Source organism: Hyperolius riggenbachi, chromosome 7, assembly GCF_040937935.1.
Source record: "Hyperolius riggenbachi isolate aHypRig1 chromosome 7, aHypRig1.pri, whole genome shotgun sequence".
NCBI classification, from domain to species: Eukaryota; Metazoa; Chordata; class Amphibia; order Anura; family Hyperoliidae; genus Hyperolius; species Hyperolius riggenbachi.
This window is the reverse complement of record NC_090652.1, coordinates 16,845,187-16,864,631: the sequence shown is the minus strand read 5'-3', so window position 1 is coordinate 16,864,631 and position 19,445 is coordinate 16,845,187. Positions and strand designations below refer to the sequence as shown.

Here is a 19,445-nt window from a genome sequence, read left to right as displayed (position 1 = left end):
ACCATAATAAAGATGGTGAAGATAGGAGACTGGATGTCAACAATAGATCTCTCGGATGCATACCTACACATACCAATCAGACGCAGCTTTCAGAAATATCTAAGATTCTCAATCAACAACAAACATTGGCAGTTCCAGAGTCTGCCATTTGGTCTTTCGACAGCTCCCAGAACCTTTTCGAAGATACTTCTTCCTGTGATAGCATCTTTGAGACAGAAAGGTCTAAGGGTTTTTTTCACTACTTAGACGATATCCTACTTGTCAATCAAGATCTGGCAGTGTTGCTGCAACATCAACAACTGCTTCTGGAGGAGTTACAGAGATTGGGATGGTTGCTGAACTTTCAAAAGAGCCAGCTGACCCCTTCTCAGGACATGATATTCTTGGGTGCCAGGTTTATCACAAAAGAGAACAAGGTATGCTTGCCCATACAGAAGATCATTATGATTCAGCAAAAGGTGAAGACAGTACTGTCGCAGCGCACCATTCTAGCCAAACAGTGCCTAAGTCTTCTGGGGACTTTCTCTTCAGTAATTCCAATGTTGACGTGGGTACATTGGAATCTAAGAGTGTTTCAGAACTTTTTTCTCAGGTCATGGAACAAGAGGAATCTGTTACAGAAGTTCATTCTACCTTTGTCGGTAAGGAACTCTCTTTATTGGTGGACTTGCAAGCACCATCTGCAACTATGCCATCAAATTCAGCAGGAAGAGCATGTTGTGAACACAACAGATGCGAGTTTGAAAGGATTGTCTGCACTGACTAACGAAAGATGGGCCTTTAACCCCTTGGTAATGCAATTTGTTCAAGGAGCGCAGAAGATCAGGCCTCCCCGAAAACCTTCCCGCAGTGGGATCTATGTGTGGTCTTAGACGTCCTGAAGAGTCCACCCTTTCATCCAGTGGAATCTGCCTCTTTATGGAATGTAACTCTAAAAACAATCTTCCTTGTGGCCATAGCTTCTGCAAAAAGAGTTTCAGATTTACAGGCTCTGGGATGTTCCCAGAACCTTCTACAATTTTATCCAGATAGACTTGTAATCAGACCAGTACTTCAGCATATTCCAAAAGTAGCATCCTCTTTTCATATAAATCAAGAATTAACTATAACCATTGGTGTCAGCAAGCACCGCTATGCTGATTATTGGTGATCTGCAGTATCACCAATACAGATGCTATACCTGATTATATGGTGATCTGCAGAATCACCAATAATGCAAGTATAGCGTGACACGATACAATCGTATGCAAGAGGGTGCTTGGTACAATAGAGTATCTCTATAGGGCACAGAGATACAACCACCAGCAAGCTGGAACAGCAGACAACAATAATAATATACAGCGTAAATTCAAGTCTGTGGAAATATCCACCACACCGTAATTCCTCAGAGGTGTGGTTACCTCTGAATGGGAACCCTGTGTGTGAGACCCTCCAAAGGACGGAGTGGAGGAGTCTCGACTTCTAGCAGCAAGGGTTTGCTAGTGGCGGTCGTCTCAAAGAGGCAAGCCTCTGATAGAACCCTACAGTGGGAGACGTTCCACTGAAGGGAGAAAGGTCAGACAAAATGAGGTTCGGCAACAGATCAGGCAGCAGCAGTACAGAAACGTGAGACAAGAGAATAGTCGGAAACCAAGCCAATAGTCGATAACGGTACGGGCTGGCGAAGTACAGAATCAGGAAGCAGAAGAGTAATCAAGACAGGCAAAGAATCATACACAATAAATAAAACAGTATAATATGTGTATATATTGGCGATAAACCAATATATAACACAAAATCAGAGACAAGGCTGACTAGGTCTGAGTGCTGACACAGGGTATCGCAAACACAGACGAAGTGTGACTGAAAAGCACTTCCTTATATACTGCCTGGGAGAGAAGTCTCCACCCCAGGCAGCAACCAATCAGAGCAGGCTAAAAGGTCAGCTGACCTCCAGGTTTCTAAGAGTATAAAGGCGTGTCTGTCGTGCGCGCCCGCCCCCTAGAGGCAAGATGGCAGAGCCCTGGTGAGCAGCATGCTGGTGAGTTTGGAGCAGAGTGCTCAGACGGGTTTGCGCAGCGGATGCGGACGAATTTCCGCATCCCGCGTTGGAGAGTCCGCTTGCCGGATTGGATGCGACCATATTTCCGCAATCCATCCGGCGTTGCGGATTTTTCGTTACATTAACATTGCCAACTTTCCCAGAGGACCAGGAGTGTTAACCATTGGATGTAGGCAGGAGTGTGAGAGCTTACTTAGACAAGACAGTTCAATTCAGGTCCTCAGATCGTCTCTATTAATGTTCAGGGTCCTAGGAAAGGATATCCAGTAACGTCAAGAACCATTGCTAACTGGCTAGTAAAGATAATTCAGCAGAGCTACAGAATAAAAGGTCTAAATGTACCAGAACAAATACATGCCCATTCAACTAGAGGAATGGCTGCCTCATAGGCATCCTCTTCAAAAGTATCAGTGGAAACCATTTGTAGGGCAGCTAGTTGGTCTTCTCATACTTTTTTAATGCATTATGTTGATCCTGCTTCTCTCACTACTCTGGAATTTGGGAGAGCTGTATTGTCTTCAGTTGATAAATAGTTTTATTTTGCATTCCCTCCCTCTTGTGTGATCTTTTTATGCCCCAGGAGAATGCCGCCAGCTCTGTGTCCAGGAAACAGGAAAATTGAATACTCACTTTTCCTTTCCTGGAACAGAAGATGGCGGCATACGAATCCCTCCCTCCTGTCTATTCGAGATATACTGCTTTTCAAGAGAATGGCGGGGGGATGGGGCGGGGTTGTTTAATTTATTAGCAAATCTGTCCTATGGGGTCAGGGGGAGGAGCCTAACCCAGGAGTATGCCGCCATCTTCTGTTCCAGGAAAGGAAAATTACAGAAGGTGAGTATTTAATTTTCCTGTTTCTTACCATCTCCATCCCTTCATGACCACCATGTACCCATCCTTTGATGGCTACTTCTAGCAGGATAATGCACCATGTCACAAAGCTCGAATCATTTCAAATTGGTTTCTTGAACACGACAATAAGTTCAATGTACTAAAATGGCCCCCACTGTCACCAGATCTCAACCCAATAGAGCATCTTTGGGATGTGATGGAACGGGAGCTTCGTGCCCTGGATGTGCATCCCACAAATTTCCATCAACTGCAAGATGCTATCCTGTCAATATGGGCCAACAGTTCTAAAGCAGTGTTCCCCAACCCTGTCCTCAAGGCCCACTAACAGTGCATGTTTTGTAGAAATCCACAGAGGTAGTTAATCAGCTCTACTGAGACACTAATTGCCTCACCTGTGATTGTATGTGGTTTCCTGCAAAACATGTACTGTTGGTGGGCCTTGAGGACAGGGTTGGGGAACTCTGTAAATCTAAAGAATGCTTTCAGCACCTTGTTGAATCAATGCCATGTAGAATTAAGACAGTTCTGAAGGCGACAGGGGGTCAAACACCGTATTAGTATGGTGTTCCTAATAATCCATTAGGTGAGTGTACATACATACATACATACATATATATATATTTATTTTATTGTATTCATAAAGTGCCAACATATTACGCAGTGCTGGACATTAGTTAAGGTTACAGACAATATTTAGGGGTGACATACAGCAATAAGACAATACAGGAAAACATGAAAACCAAACCACGCAGCACAGTTATATGTACAAGGAAATGCGTAGTAAGTCACTGGATGAGTGCATAAAGATTAGGCAAGTTAAGTTTACTCAGTTCCATATGATGGGTGTGCTTTGATGGAGGTGCGTGATCAGGTAGGAGACACAAGGAAGAGGACCCTGCTGAAGACTTACAATCTAGAGGGAGAGGTAGGGACACGAAAGGATGACTCTCTAATTACCAAGCTGTGAGATGGATCCCTCTCTTTTCTCTCTCTCTCTCTTCTACTACTTCTTCTAACTCCTCTTACTTCTCCTAATTTTCCTCTTCTTCTTTCATCACCCCTCACTCTTATTGCATTAGCAGGGGCTCCGCACACTTTATAGTGCGGACCCTCAAGACACCACTCTTAGCCTGATACCAACGGTACCTCCTACCCCTTACCCTTTATTATGCATGCTCCAGATAGCCGGTTTTATACCCCTGGAACACACTTAGGCTCATCATTAGAAAATCTCCCTTCCCTTCCATTCCCACCCTAATTGTATTTTTCTTATTTTCCCTACACCCTCCTTAATGTTCACTATTGTACAAGGCAACTGTTGCTTGCACCCTGGACCCCTAAACATTGTACAAACCGAAATGTTGAATACTTTTCTTCACTTCATTGCACTATATACTCAGCTCAGGTTCTTCTGTATGTTCAGAATATTATTTCGATACAATGTTATCTGGTTGTCTTGTTCTTCCTATGAAAATGTTGTCATAATCGCATGTTTTGTTACCCCCGCTAAATTTCAATAAAAAAACGTTGAAAACAAAAACCATAAAATATATATATTTTTTTGAAACGTAGCCAAGTTTATTGAAGAAGTAAGGCAAATACACATTATTGAGAGAGTACAATAAAGTTTCAGACGATACATTAAAGGGGAACTGAAGTGAGAGTGATATGGTGGCTGCCATATTTATCTCAGCAATACCAGTTGCCCAGTTGTCCTGCTGATCTATTTGGCTACAATAGTGTATGAATCACACCAGAAACAAGCATGCAGCTTATCTTGTCAGAAACCCCTGATCTGCTGCATGCTTGTTCAGGGGCTATGGCTAAAAGTATTAGCCAGGCAACTGGTATTGCTTAAAAGTAAATAAATATGGCAGCCTCCACATCTCTCTCACTTCAGTTGCCCTTTAAAGGCCTAGAATAGGCACCTCAGAATACATATATACGTGAAGCAATTGGCCTACTTTTAGATATACAGTACATTAAAAAAAAAACATAAAAGTCATAAACATTAACAGTTGCTTTAGATAGGCAAACTGGCTCTCCAGCTGTTAAGGAACTACAAGTCCCACAATGCATTTGCCTTTACGAATCATGACTGTGGCTGTCAGACTCCTGTAATGTATTATGGGACTTGTAGTTCCTTAACAGCTGGAGAGCCAAGTTTGCCTATCACTGCCTTAGAGGATACACAATAACCACCAGTAATATGAAGGAGCTCGGACATCAGCTGGAGATTAATAACAGTGATGGGTACTCAGTATAGGGGATATATTATAACTTAGTGTGTGGGGAATTTATCCAGGTAGAGCAGATTTTGTCACATTTAGATTGGGTACCTCTGCGGTGATATCAATAACTGCAAAGTGGGGTGTGCGTAATTATTTAGCCCTCTGAGTCAATACTTTGTAGAACCACCTTTTGCTGCAATGACAACTGCCAGTCTTTTAAGGTATGTCTCTACCAGCTTTGCACATCTAGAGACTGAAATCCTTGCCCATTCTTCTTTGCAAAATAGCTCCAGCTCAGTCAGATTAGATGGACAGGGTTTGTGAACAGCAGTTTTCAGATCTTGCCACAGATTCTCGATTGGATTTAGATCTGGACTTTGACTGGGCCATTCTAACACAGATATGTTTTGTTTTAAACCATTCCATTGTTGCCCTGGCTTTATCATTAGGGTCGTTTGTCCTGCTGGAAGGTGAACCTCCGCCCCAGTCTCAAGTCTTTTGCAGACTCCAAGAGGTTTTCTTCCAAGATTGCCCTGTATTTGGCTCCATCCATCTGTCCAACTTTGACCAGCTTCCCTGTCCCTGCTGAAGAGATGCAACCCCAGAGCATGATGCTGCCACCACCATATTTGACAGTGGGGATGGTGTGTTCTGAGTGATGTGCAGTGTTAGTTTTTTGCCACACATAGCGTTTTGCATTTTGGCCAAAAAGTTCCATTTTGGTCTCATCCGACCAGAGCACCTTCTTCCACGTTTGCTGTGTCCCCCACATGGCTTGTGGCAAACTGGACTTCTTATGCTTTTCTGTTAACAATGGCTTTCTTCTTGTCACTCTTCCATAAGAGCCAACTTTGTACAGTGCACGACTAATAGTTGTCCTATGGACAGATTCCCCCACCTGAGCTGTAGATCTCTGCAGCTCGTCCAGAGTCACCATGGGCCTCTTGACTGCATTTTTGATCAGCGCTCTCCTTGTTCGGCCTGTAAGTTTAGGTACACGGCCTTGTCTTGGTAGGTTTACAGTTGTGCCATACTTCTTCCATTTCTGAATGATCGCTTGAACAGTGCTCCGTGGGATGTTCAAGGCTTTGGAAATCATTTTGTAGCCTAAGCCTGCTTTAAATTTCTCAATAACTTTATCCCTGACCTGTCTGGTGTGTTCTTTGGACTTCATGGTGTTGTTGCTACCAATATTCTCTTAGACAACCTCTGAGGCCTTCACAGAGCAGCTGTATTTGTACTGACATTAGATTACACACAGGCGCACTATTTAGTCATTAGCACTCATCAGGCAATGTCTATGGGCAACTGACTGCACTCAGACCAAAGGGGGCTGAATAATTATGCACACCCCACTTTGCAGTTATTGATTTGTAAAAAAAAATGTTTGGAATCCTGTATGATTTTCGTTCCACTTCCCACGTCCCACACTTTGTATCGGTCTTTCACGTGGAATTCCAATAAAATTGATTTATGTTTGTGGCAGTAATGTGACAAAATGAGGAAAACTTCAAGGGGGCCGAACACTTTTGCAAGCCACTGTATTTTCTTGCCACTCGCTTCGCCCAGATCCTGTCCTGGAACAGAGAGAAAGACACCTCTCCCAGGGTTCGGTTTTAAGCGCACCTCTATATTACCCTACAATATATCCAGGGCTGCGGAGTCGGTACAAAAATCCACCGACTCAGCCTCCTCAGTTTAGGATTCCACAGACTCCGACCCCTCTAATTTGCATATTACAATCTTGTTGATTGAAAGTATGTAACATGAAATTTATCTCTTAACTGTCAACGCTTAGGAAATTTAAAAGACAACTGAGAAGGATATGGAGACTGCCATATTTATTCCCTTTAGTCATAGACTAAAACTAGTCCTTGGTAAGAGTACTTGTAAAAGGTACAGACTGGAACAAAGAACATTTATCAGGCCTTAGGCAATGTAACTGTGGGTACATGTAAGAGTGATGTGCAGGTACTCTGCAGGGGAATAAGGGGATTCTTCCTCTATTACACATTCTTCATGTACAATCTGAACCAGGTTTATGAGCGATAGACAACACCTCTGCGTACAATGTGCACAACATTCTCAGTATATTCCCTGCAGCGCTGTGGAGAGTGCATATGTAGAGTATAGTACTACTGTCTAACAAAGTAAACCTGAGACAGATGAAATTAAAGTTTTATACATACCTGAAGCTTCCTCCAGCCCCCTTCAGGCTAATCAGTCACTCGCTGTCCTCCTCCGCCACCTGGATCTTCTGCTATAAGTCCAAGTAGTTGAGCCAGTCTGGCGTAGTGCGCATGCACACAATCCGCCGCCGGGAGTGTACTACACCTGCGCAGCACTATTGCACAGGTGCAGAACGCTCCTGGCTGTGGAAGCGGCATGCGGCCGGAACTGCGCTGACTGGCTGAATTACCAGGACTCATAGCAGAAGATCCAGGTGGTGGAGGTAGACAGCGAGGGACTGATTAGCCTGAAGGGGGCTGGAAGAAACCCCAGGTATGTATAAAACTTTTCTTTTCATCCTTCTCAGGTACCATTTAATTTGTAGTCACCAAACCAAATTTTAACAACATATCAAATTATTTGATTTCATGAGCAAAGTACAAAGTAAATTTGCATAAATCAGAATCAACGCAGAATTATTTCCATCTCATTGATCATCTCTATTAGTGAACATAGAAAAAGACTGGGTCTCGACCTGGATTTTAGGCCAATTGGCCAATTTTATTTGCAGAAACCACAGTGCTAGAGCTGTGGTTTCTGCAAATAAAATTGGCTGATTGGCCTAAAATCCAGGTCGAGACCCAGTCTTATTCTATTTGGACTGTTGTTACACCCTTGGTGGATAGGGGTGTGGAATGGTTGACTCCCTGGTGCTGTACAAAACTTGGGGTTGCAGCATTAAGGTTTTATCTATACATCTCTATTAGTGACACGGCTACACATCAGGCTTTATACTTACAGCATAGATGTTATTTAGTATATATAAGAGATTCCTGTGTACACATCATATATACAGTCACAATCAGATATGTATATCTGACTTTAAAAATACGGGGACTGCTTTATTGAAGCAGCACAAGTAACTAATTTTGATTGGTTTATTTCATTTTTGTGGACTAAGCACAACTATTACTGTATGTATAAAATATTTATGATGACTATTATCTGAGGAATAGAACATTTTATCATACAGTATTTTCTATTTTAATTACAGTTTAAATTCATTAGGAGTCAGAGTTGGTGCATTTTTTCCCGACTCCGACTGCAGGCACCCAAAATTGCCCCGACTCCAACTCCACCACAGCCCTGAATATATCCTCGGTAATTTACCTCAATACTTCCTACATCAAAAACATTCAAAAGAAAAATCTTACCGTGGGGGACAAGCTAACGCTTTGGCATAGATATAAGGACACTTTCAAACTTATTTCACCTAAACCTCCCAAACTGTCGTTTATTGGGCATCCTGATTTTCCACCGGCTTTCCTAAATCATGTGCTCTTTACCTGGTGGACAGCTAATGACTACACTACCTCAAACAGGTTTTGGTTAGGTGGCAAATTTATTACCTTCGACACACTACAGATTGGTAGAGATCTACCCAGGTCACAACATTTTACCTACACTCAAATTTCACACTTTTTTGCTTCTGCTACAAACTCTGATGGCTTTTATTCAATTGTCCTTTTTTGAGAACTTCTTCCTGGCCTCCTCTCCTGCGGCAGGGGTCATTTCAGGGTTATATTGGCATATGGCTGGGGCCACCACAGGACAGAAAACTAAATATATGCTGGACTAGGAAACTAATTTTCAAATGTCCCATCAGAGTGGAGCAGATTGGGACTAAATCTTCAAAACGCCACTAAAACTCAGGCAATTAAAGACACAGCTATGAAAATATTTACCAGATGGTACAAGACCCCAGCCAGACTGTATAAAATATTTCCAGCAGTGTCTCCTTTGTGCTTCCGTGGATCCCGGGAGGAAGGTTCTCATTCATATTTTTGGGGTCTGCCCTATAGTGAAGAATATATGGGAAAAATTCATAGAAGGTTTTAAATACCTAACTAGTATAGACCTTACGCTTAATATTCAACAGGCTCTAAACTTTTCCCCTATTCATAAAGTTCCCAAAAACTGGAGGAGAGTATATAATGTGTTCATTAGCTCTATGTTATGGGCAGCAGCCGTACCTGGAAACAATCAGCTATTCCCTTCACCATTATTTTATCCGATGTGGAAGACATTCGCAGCATGGACTTTATTCACCACACAATGCTAGATACTCTACCTACAGGATCTTCTCAAAAAATTAGCATATTGTGATAAAGTTCATTATTTTCTGTAATGTACTGATAAACATTAGACTTTCATATATTTTAGATTCAAATACACACAACTGAAGTAGTTCCAGCCTTTTATTGTTTTAATATTGATGATTTTGGCATACAGCTCATGAAAACCCAAAATTCCTATCTCAAAAAATTACCATATTTCATCCCACCAATAAAAGAAAAGTGTTTTTAAAACAAAAAAAGTCAACCTTCAAATAATTATGTTCAGTTATGCACTCAATACTTAGTCGGGAATCCTTCTGCAGAAATGACTGCTTAAATGCGGCGTGGCATGGAGGCAATCAGCCTGCGGCACTGCTCAGGTGTTATGGAGGCCCAGGATGCTTCGATAGCGGCCTTAAGCTCATCCAGAGTGTTGGGTCTTGCGTCTCTCAACTTTCTCTTCACAATATCCCACAGATTCTCTATGGGGTTCAGGTCAGGAGAGTTGGCAGGCCAATTGAGCACAGTAGTACCATGGTCAGTAAAACATTTACCAGTGGTTTTGGCACCGTGAGCAGGTGCCAGGTCGTGCTGAAAAATGAAATCTTCATCTTCATAAAGCTTTTCAGCAGATGGAAGCATGAAGTGCTCCAAAATCTCCTGATAGCTAGCTGCATTGACCCTGCCCTTGATAAAACACAGTGGACCAACACCAGCAGCTGACATGGCACCCCATACCATCACTGACTGTGGGTACTTGACACTGGACTTCAGGCATTTTGGCATTTCCCTCTCCCCAGTCTTCCTCCAGACTCTGGCACCCTGATTTCCGAATGACATGTAAAAGTTGCTTTCATCCGAAAAAAGTACTTTGGACCACTGAGCAACAGTCCAGTGCTGCTTCTCTGTAGCCCAGGTCAGGCGCTTCTGCCGCTGTTTCTGGTTCAAAAGTGGCTTCATGCTTCCATCTGCTGAAAAGCTTTATGGAGATGAAGATTTCATTTTTCAGCACGACCTGGCACCTGCTCACAGTGCCAAAACCACTGGTAAATGGTTTACTGACCATGGTATTACTGTGCTCAATTGGCCTGCCAACTCCCCTGACCTGAACCCCATAGAGAATCTGTAGGATATTGTGAAGAGAAAGTTGAGAGACGCAAGACACAACACTCTGGATGAGCTTAAGGCCACTATCGAAGCATCCTGGGCCTCCATAACACCTGAGCAGTGCCACAGGCTGATTGCCTCCATGCCACGCCGCATTAAAGCAGTCATTTCTGCAAAAGGATTCCCGACCAAGTATTGAGTGCATAACTGAACATTATTTGAAGGTTGACTTTTTTTGTTTTAAAAATACTTTTCTTTTATTGGTCGGATGAAATATGCTAATTTTTTGAGATAGGAAATTCGGGTTTTCATGAGCTGTATGCCAAAATCATCAATATTAAAACAATAAAAGGCTTGAACTACTTCAGTTGTGTGTATTTGAATCTAAAATATATGAAAGTCTAATGTTTATCAGTACATTACAGAAAATAATGAACTTTATCACAATATGCTTATTTTTTGAGAAGATCCTGTATATTTCACGCACACTGGGATAATTGGTCTATTTCTAAAATTTACTCCAACTAACTTGAACGAACTGGAAACTTCTTCATGTTACCTTATCTTTGGAGGACAGTTACTTCTCTTTATATTTCAGTAACATCAGTCATATATTGTTAATACTGGTATGTTTTCTGTATATTCGTTCTTTGACCCTCTAATGCATATCTTGTCTGATATCTATTGAAAATGTCATATCTCTGCTATTTTCTGATATCTTGCATGGCCTAATCTAGGCCTATCTTGTGATAATTAATGCAATTCTTATTGTAACTTTGCTAATCTTCAATAAAATCTAATAGAAAGAGCCCCCGGGACTCTGTATAATATGCTGCCAGGTGCATCTAGCAAGAAATAAAAGAAACATTGGAAAATAACACCGACAACCAAAACATTTCCCACACTCAGTGCAGTAATAGAGCTTCTCACCAGTGATAAGAGAGGGATAAGCGGAACTGAACAAGCCTGTTATTGGCCGCTGCACTCCACTCTCCATACTCCCTACTTCCAGCTGTGTTGGGGAGATGGAGAGCAGTATGCTGCGGCCAGTTCAGGTTCACTAAAGGTGAAGTTATGTTTCACTGACTCTTACTTACCAGCTGTGTGAGATCTCTCATGTCTGAGAAGATTTGATTTCTGTACAAAACATTTCCCACACTCAGCACATGAATAGGGCTTCTCTCCAGTGTGAGTTCTCTCATGACCGACAAGGTCTGATTTCTGTACAAAATATTTCCCACACTCAGCACATGAATATGGCTTCTCACCAGTGTGAGATCTCTCATGGATGACAAGATGTGGTTTCTGTGCAAAACTTTTCCCACACTCAGCACATGAACACGGCTTTTCACCAGTGTGAGATCTCTCATGGATGGCAAGCAGTGATTTCCGTACAAAACATTTCCCACACTCAATACATGAAAACGGCTTTTCACCAGTGTGAGATCTCTCATGTCTGACAAGGTCTGCTTTATGTACAAAACATTTCCCACACTCAGCACATGAATAGGGTTTCACACCTGTGTGAATTCTCTCATGACTGACAAGCGCCGATTTCTGTACAAACCCTTTCCCACACTCAGCACATGAATAGGGTTTCTCTCCAGTGTGAGATCTCTCATGGATGACAAAGCATAATTTCCGTACAAAACATTTCCCACACTCAGCACATGAATAGGGCTTCTCTCCAGTGTGAGATCTCTCATGAATGACAAGGTCTGTTTTATGTACAAAACATTTCCCACACTCAGCACATGAATAGGGCTTTTCACCAGTGTGCGATCTCTCATGACTGACAAAGTGTGATTTTCGTATAAAACATTTCCCACACTCAGCACATGAATAGGGCTTCTCACCAGTGTGAATTCTCTTGTGTTTGCTAAGATTTGATTTTTTCACAAAACATTTCCCACACGTGGAACAGGAATGAGACCCTCCACCTCCAGCAGGGGGAGAGCTGTGCTGGGGAAGAGGCCCCTCTGGGTTAGACAGTTGAGGGGGGTCTGGGGGAATATTTGGGGTAACCAGGATATCTGCAGGATAATCTTGTCCAGTGACATCATCATCCATTGTACAGTCTGTGGATACAGAGAGAGGAGTCTCTGAGAGGTTCCTGATGCCGGGACTCTGCGCTGCAAATAGAGAAACATCATCACTTCCTGTTAGAGAATTCTGAGGGGAGGAACAATTATCATTAGGGATGGTCAGTGAGCTGCTGATAATTCCAAGTTGAGGCAAAGTTTGTGCAGACTGGAAATGGAGCAGATGCAGCAGCTGCATATCTCAGTGTTCTCCCTAGAAATATTTCTAGCTGGGTGGGGAGGGGGAGGGTCACACTGGGTGGGGGGAGGTCTACATCACGCTGGGGGCTGGTGGTGGTGATGGGGGGGGGTCACACTGCGTGGGGTGGGAGGGGAATCACCCTTGGTGGGGAGAGGTCGGCATCACGCCGGGTGCTGGTGGGGAGGGGGAGGGTCACACTGGGTGGGGTTAGATCACACTGGGTGCTGGTGGTTTGGGGGGGGGGGGGGAGATAACTGGTTTAAGTAACAAAAATCACATTTCTAATCCTCCCACAATGCTGTATGCAGTACATTTTCCTACAAATCCCAGCTGTAGTGTAAATGCTACAATAGGGCAACGTTGTCATAGTGCTTCTCTGCTCGCTGGCGTTCAGCAAAGCTCTGTAAATTCCCTGTAAAGTGCCTCAGTGTGAATGGGGCCTCAGTGCTATAGCCTCATCATCACATAAATGACCAGACATCATTAACCACTCCCTGCATGCAATGTATGCGACTAGGGTTTCAGTGGAATACTGGTATGACGGTATACCGCTGTTTGGTTGTGCATGGTAATCACACCCTGCACAATCACGTTTTACTGGTTTCTGGGAGGGGCGTGTGCTGGCAACGCAGCAGTGGGGATGTGAAGCAACGGCGGGCGTACGAACAGCGGGGAGGGTAAACAGACACTCACTTCGCCTGGGGTCCTGCGTGCGTGTACTACATACCTCTTCCTACTTTCTGTCCTTTTCCCGCTGTTACAGGGAGATGGAACGCAAGGACAGGAAGAAGAAAGAAGTAAGTACACATGTGAAGGACCCCCGGTGAGTATCTGTTTACACCCGGCATTCCACCCCCCTCCCCCCACACCTTGCTATCTTTACTGCAGGCACCTATTCCTGGCTATATATACTGGCTGCACCTATCCCTGGCTACTTGTACTGCGGCCACCTATTACTGGCTACACCGATCCCTGGCTACCTGTACTGCGGCCACCTATTACTGGCTACCTGTACTGCGGCCACCTATTACTGGCTACACCCATCCCTGGCTACCTGTACTGCGGCCACCTATTACTGGCTACACCTATCCCTGGCTACCTGTACTGCGGCCACCTATTACTGGCTACACCTATCCCTGGCTACCTGTACTGCGGCCACCTATTACTGGCTACACCTATCCCTGACTATACTGCGGCCACTTATTACTGGCTACACCCATCCCTGGCTACCTATACTGCGGCCACCTATTACTGGCTACACCTATACCTAGCTACCTGTACTGCTGCAACCTATTAATGGCTACACCCATCCCTGGCTACCTATACTGCTGCCACCTATTACTGGCCACATCCATCCCAGGTTACCTATACTGCGACCACCTTTTACTGGCTACAACCATCCTTGGCTACCTATACTGCGGCCACCTATTACTGGCAACACCTATTCCTGGCACCTATACTGCGGCCACCTATTACTGGCTGCACCCATCGCTGGCTACCTATACTGCAGCCACCTACTACACCTATCCCTGCCTACCTATGCTACGGCCACCTATTACTGGCTACACCCATCCCTGGATACCTATACTGCGGCCACTTATTACTGGCTACACCCATCCCTGGCTACCTATACTGCGGCCACCTATTACTGGCTGCACCCATCGCTGGCTACCTATACTGCGGCCACCTACTACCTGCTACACCTATCCCTGCCTACCTATGCTACGGCCACCTATTACTGGCTACACCCATCCCTGGATACCTATACTGCGGCCACTTATTACTGGCTACACCCATCCCTGGCTACCTATACTGCGGCCACCTATTACTGGCTGCACCCATCGCTGGCTACCTATACTGCGGCCACCTACTACCTGCTACACCTATCCCTGCCTACCTATGCTACGGCCACCTATTACTGGCTACACCCATCCCTGGATACCTATACTGCGGCCACTTATTACTGGCTACATCCATCCCTGGCTACCTATACTGCGGCCACCTATTACTGGCTGCACCCATCGCTGGATACCTATACTGCGGCCACTTATTACTGGCTACATCCATCCCTGGCTACCTATACTGCGGCCACCTATTATTGGCTACACCTATTCCTGACTACCTATACTGTGGCCACCTACTACTTGCTACACCAATACCTGGCTACCTACGCTGCGGCCACCTATTACTGGCTACACCTATCCCTGGCTACCTATACTGCGGCCACCTATTACTCGCAACACCTATCCTAGGTTACCTATACTGCGGCCACCTATTACTGGCTACACCCATCCCTGCCTACCTATACTGCAGCCACCTTTTACTGGCTACACCTATCCCAGGTTACCTATACTGCGACCACCTATTACTGGGTACACCTATCCCTGACTACCTATACTACAACCACCTATTACTGGCTACAAACATCCCTGGCTACCTATACTGCAGCCACCTATTACTGGCTACATCCATCCTTGGCTACCTATACTGCGGCCACCTATTACTGGCTACACCCCTCCCTGGCTACCTATACTGCAGCCACCTATTACTGGCTACACATACTGCGGCCACCTATTACTGGCTAAACCTATACTTGGCTACCTATACGGCGGCCACCTATAACTGGCTAAAGTGGAGACCAGGTGACTCACTAAAAGAAAAGTGCAATAGAATTGCACATTCTGTTCTGTGCCCGACTCCAGAAAAGATCCCGTGTTTGAGCTTATCTCTCTGCCTTCCCCGCCCCTCCACGCTACTGATAGAAAGGAGCTGAGGAGGAGGGCGGAGATGTGTCTCTGAGTGACAGTGAGTTTTCCCCGCCCCTTCCATGCAGCTGATAAGAAGGATCTGAGGAGGAGGGCGGAGATGTGTCTCTGAGTGACAGTGAGCTTTCCCCACCCCTCCACACAGCTGATAGGAAGGAGCTGAATAGGAGAGTGAAGATGTGTCTGAGTGACAGTGAGCTTTCCCCGCCCCTCCACACAGCTGATAGGAAGGAGCTGAGGAGGAGGGCGGAGATGTGTCTCTGAGTGACAGTGAGCTTTCCCCTCCACACAGCTGATAGAAAGGAGTGGAGGAGGAGGGCGGAGATGTGTGTGAGTGACAGTGAGCTTTCCCCTCCACACAGCTGATAAGAAGGAGTGGAGGAGGAGGGCGGAGATGTGTCTCTGCATTCCGCTGCCAACTGTAATGTGCAGAGGAAAGAGTTTCTGCTGTAGACCGCGGCTAATAACAGCCGAGTGGGGACATAAATCAAGTGGGTTAAGCTCTGGTGAGAATACTGAACTTTGCATAAAATTAGCATACAATTTGCATCTTCTCAGAGTTACTGGTATGTCAATGACCATCACACATTATCAGCCTGACTGAGAACTTCAGAAGGTGGAGCTCATTACAGGCGGCCAATCATGTGACTAAAACTGTAGCTAGCATGAAAATTTTATGAAGCTGGGAGGTCAGCCATTCAAATGCATTTCCTGACAAATCTGATTATCTGCATACAATCTGCATTACATTTGCATACACAGAGTTATTTGCATGTCAATGGCCCCTCCCACACCTAAAGCATTGGCCATACATTGAGCAGCAGTGAATGTAGAGCTTGATGAGACAGTGGAAGCAATGTGTTACTCCTGTGACAACAGACCTATATGTACTTATAGCAAGAGATCTGTGTTATGTTTGTAGAGCAATGTGGTGTCACTTCCACATTCTTATTACCGCTGTGTCCTCGTGTCACTCATATGCCCCGTGTAATGTACATGTTTCTCTCTCTTACTCCCAATTAAGCAAATAAGGAAACTGTGACTGGGGATGGGCTGACATTTCCATCAGAACGCCGATTTCCAAAACAGAAATGCAGCAATGTCAGAATGCCGCATTACAGAAACTCGGAAATGTCCGCCAATCACTGAGCTCAGAAGCATCGGACCAATCAGAGAATGCAGAATATTTCTGTGGAAATGGGAACCCTGCGGGATGCCTCCGCACTCTCTGATTGGTGCAATACTAGCGAGTATTTCCCAGTTCTGTGATTGGACTAAAATTTCTGAAAATTACGATAAAAAAAAGGAACACCACGGTCATCTCAGGCCAATCAGTGTACTGCGGATTACATGCAGAAATGAGCAAATTATACGTACATCCACAATTATAGCTTACATTAAACATAGCAGAAGTAACTGGCCGATCGGATTCTCTACCAATCCGGAGCAATTATAGGCCCTAGCAACCAGATCCTAGCTACCTATCACAGGCTATCCCTCCCCTCTTGTATATAAGAGAGGTGAGACTGTCAGCCATTTTGTGAGCTCAGTGAGGAGGAGGATATTGAGGGAGACAGTGCGCTGCATTGTGCTGCAGAGAATCAGTTGTGTGTGGATTGAGTTGTGTGACAGAATCTGGTGAGTTGTGAGATAGTGAGTGAGTGAGGAGCGAGTAGACAGACAGATTGTAGTGCACTAGTGAGTGAGAAGGAGGAGTTTGCTGAAGTTAGTGTGATAGAGCAGAAAGTCAGATGTGAGTGTAGAGAGGCCTAGTGACAGTGAGAGAGGGTGTGCTGTAGTGTGATAGAGAGAGCAGAGGCAGATTGTAGTGTAGTGCAGGGCAGGATCTGTACTGTCACCAGCCGCCCCCTGACCAACAGCATCTCCTCCAACATCCCCACCCCCCCTTCTCTTCAGTATTGGAAGGCAGATAACCCCCCTCTTCAGTATAGTTAGCCAACTGCTCCCCCTGTCCCACAGCAAGACAGGAAGCCAGACACTCCCCCACTTGCAGCACAGGTGGCCAAATGCACCCCCTCCCCTTGTAGTATAGGTAGCCAGACGTTTCTTCCCTTCCCCCTTGTAGTGTAGATGGCCAGATGTCTCCCCCCCTATAGTATAGATGGCCAGATGTTTCTTCCCTCCCCTTGCAGTATAGATGGCCAGATGTTTCCCCCCTCCTTGTAGTATAGGATGAATCTGTGTTTTTCCCCTCCCCTCGTAGTATAGATGGCAAGATGCCCCCCCTCGTAATATAAATGGCCAGATGTTAACCCCCCCCCCCCCCTATAGATGGCCAGATGTTTTCCCCTCCTTGTAGTATATGAGGAATCTGTGTTTTCCCCCTCCCCTCTCCTTGTAGTATAGATGGCCAGATTTTACCCCCCCCCCCCTACTCCCCGTAGTATACATTGCCAGATCATTCTTTTCTCCCTTTGTAGTATAGATGGTCAGATGTCCCCCCCCCCCCCCGGTTAGTATAGGTGGCCAGATGTTTCTATCCTCCCCCTTGTAGTATAGATGGACAGATGTTACCCCTCCCCCTTGTAGTATGGATGGCCAGATGTTACCTCCCTGTAGTATAGATGGCCAGATGTTTCTTCCTTCCCCCTTGTAGTATAGATGGCCAGATGTTACCCCCCCTTGTAGTATAGATGGTCAGATGTTTTCCCCCTCCTTGTAGTATAGATGGCCAGATGTTACCCCCCTTGTAGTATAGATGGTCAGATGTTTCCCCCTCCTTGTAGTATAGATGGTCAGATGTTACACCCCCCCTCCCCTTGTAGTATAGATGGCCAGATGTTACCCCCCTTGTAGTATAGATGGCCAGATGTTTCCCCCCTCCTTGTAGTATAGGAGCAATCTGTTTTCCCCCTCCACTCTCCCTGTAATATAGATGGCCAGATGTCATCCCCCCTCCTTATAGGATAGATGGCCAGATGTTTCTTCCCTCCCCCTTGTAGTATAGATGGCCAGATGTTCCCTCCCCTTGTAGTATAGATGGCCAGATGTTTCTTCCCTCCCCCTTATAGGATAGCTGGCCAGATGCCCCCCCCCCCCCCCTCGTAGTATAGATGGTCAGATGATTCTTCCCTCCCCCTTGTAGTATAGATTTCCCCTCCCTCCCCCTAGACGCTTAGGTAGCCTGGTAGTCCCATCCACATCTCAGTCCAGCTCCCACCACAGCAGCACCACCAGTAACTAACCTCTCCGTCTGCCAACAGCGCCGAGGCTTCCTCTTCCCCTCATTCCCATTATTAGCCGCCACTGTGCATCTATTTCTTCAGCCAGCATCTCTTACATGTGGCTTGTCGGCACATTACTGGTGAATTACGATAAGAAACGCCAGCTGCAGAAAGAGATGCACAGCGGCAGCTGATGATGGAGGAAGGGAAGAGGAAGCTTTGGCACTGGAGGCGAGCGGAGAGGTGAGTGACTGGCCGTGTTGCTGTGTGGAGGAGGGAAACATCTGGCGAGTGACGCTATGCCCAAAAGACCAGCCTGTTCCGGTTGCACGCAGCTATCCAAACAGTGAAGCAGGGTGAGCAGCCACAGACCAGGTCTGGCAGCAGCTAAACACACTACACAGCCAGCCACAGGCAACAGCAGGAGAGTTCTGCAGTCACACGCTCACCTAATCTCTCCCTGCACTGCAAGCTTGCAATTGAAAATTCAATCGCAAACTGCCCAACCTCCTTTGCTCCTGTGTCATCCTAGGCCATGACCTGGGCTTAAATCCGGCCCTGGTGTAGTGAGTGACTAGTGAGTGAGTGACTAGTGAGTGAGCGATGTTAGCTGTAGTGTGTCAGAGAGATAGTTTGTTTTGGAGTGCAGTGACAGTGAGTGAGCGTTAGTGTAGTAATTTTTTTTCAGTATTTTA

General features: G+C 45.3%; 1 pseudogene; it reads right to left on the bottom strand.

Annotated features, from left to right (window-relative positions):
• The window catches only part of LOC137524112 (zinc finger protein 665-like), a 79,719-nt pseudogene that overhangs the window by 48,504 nt on the left and 11,770 nt on the right, over positions 1–19,445 (bottom strand).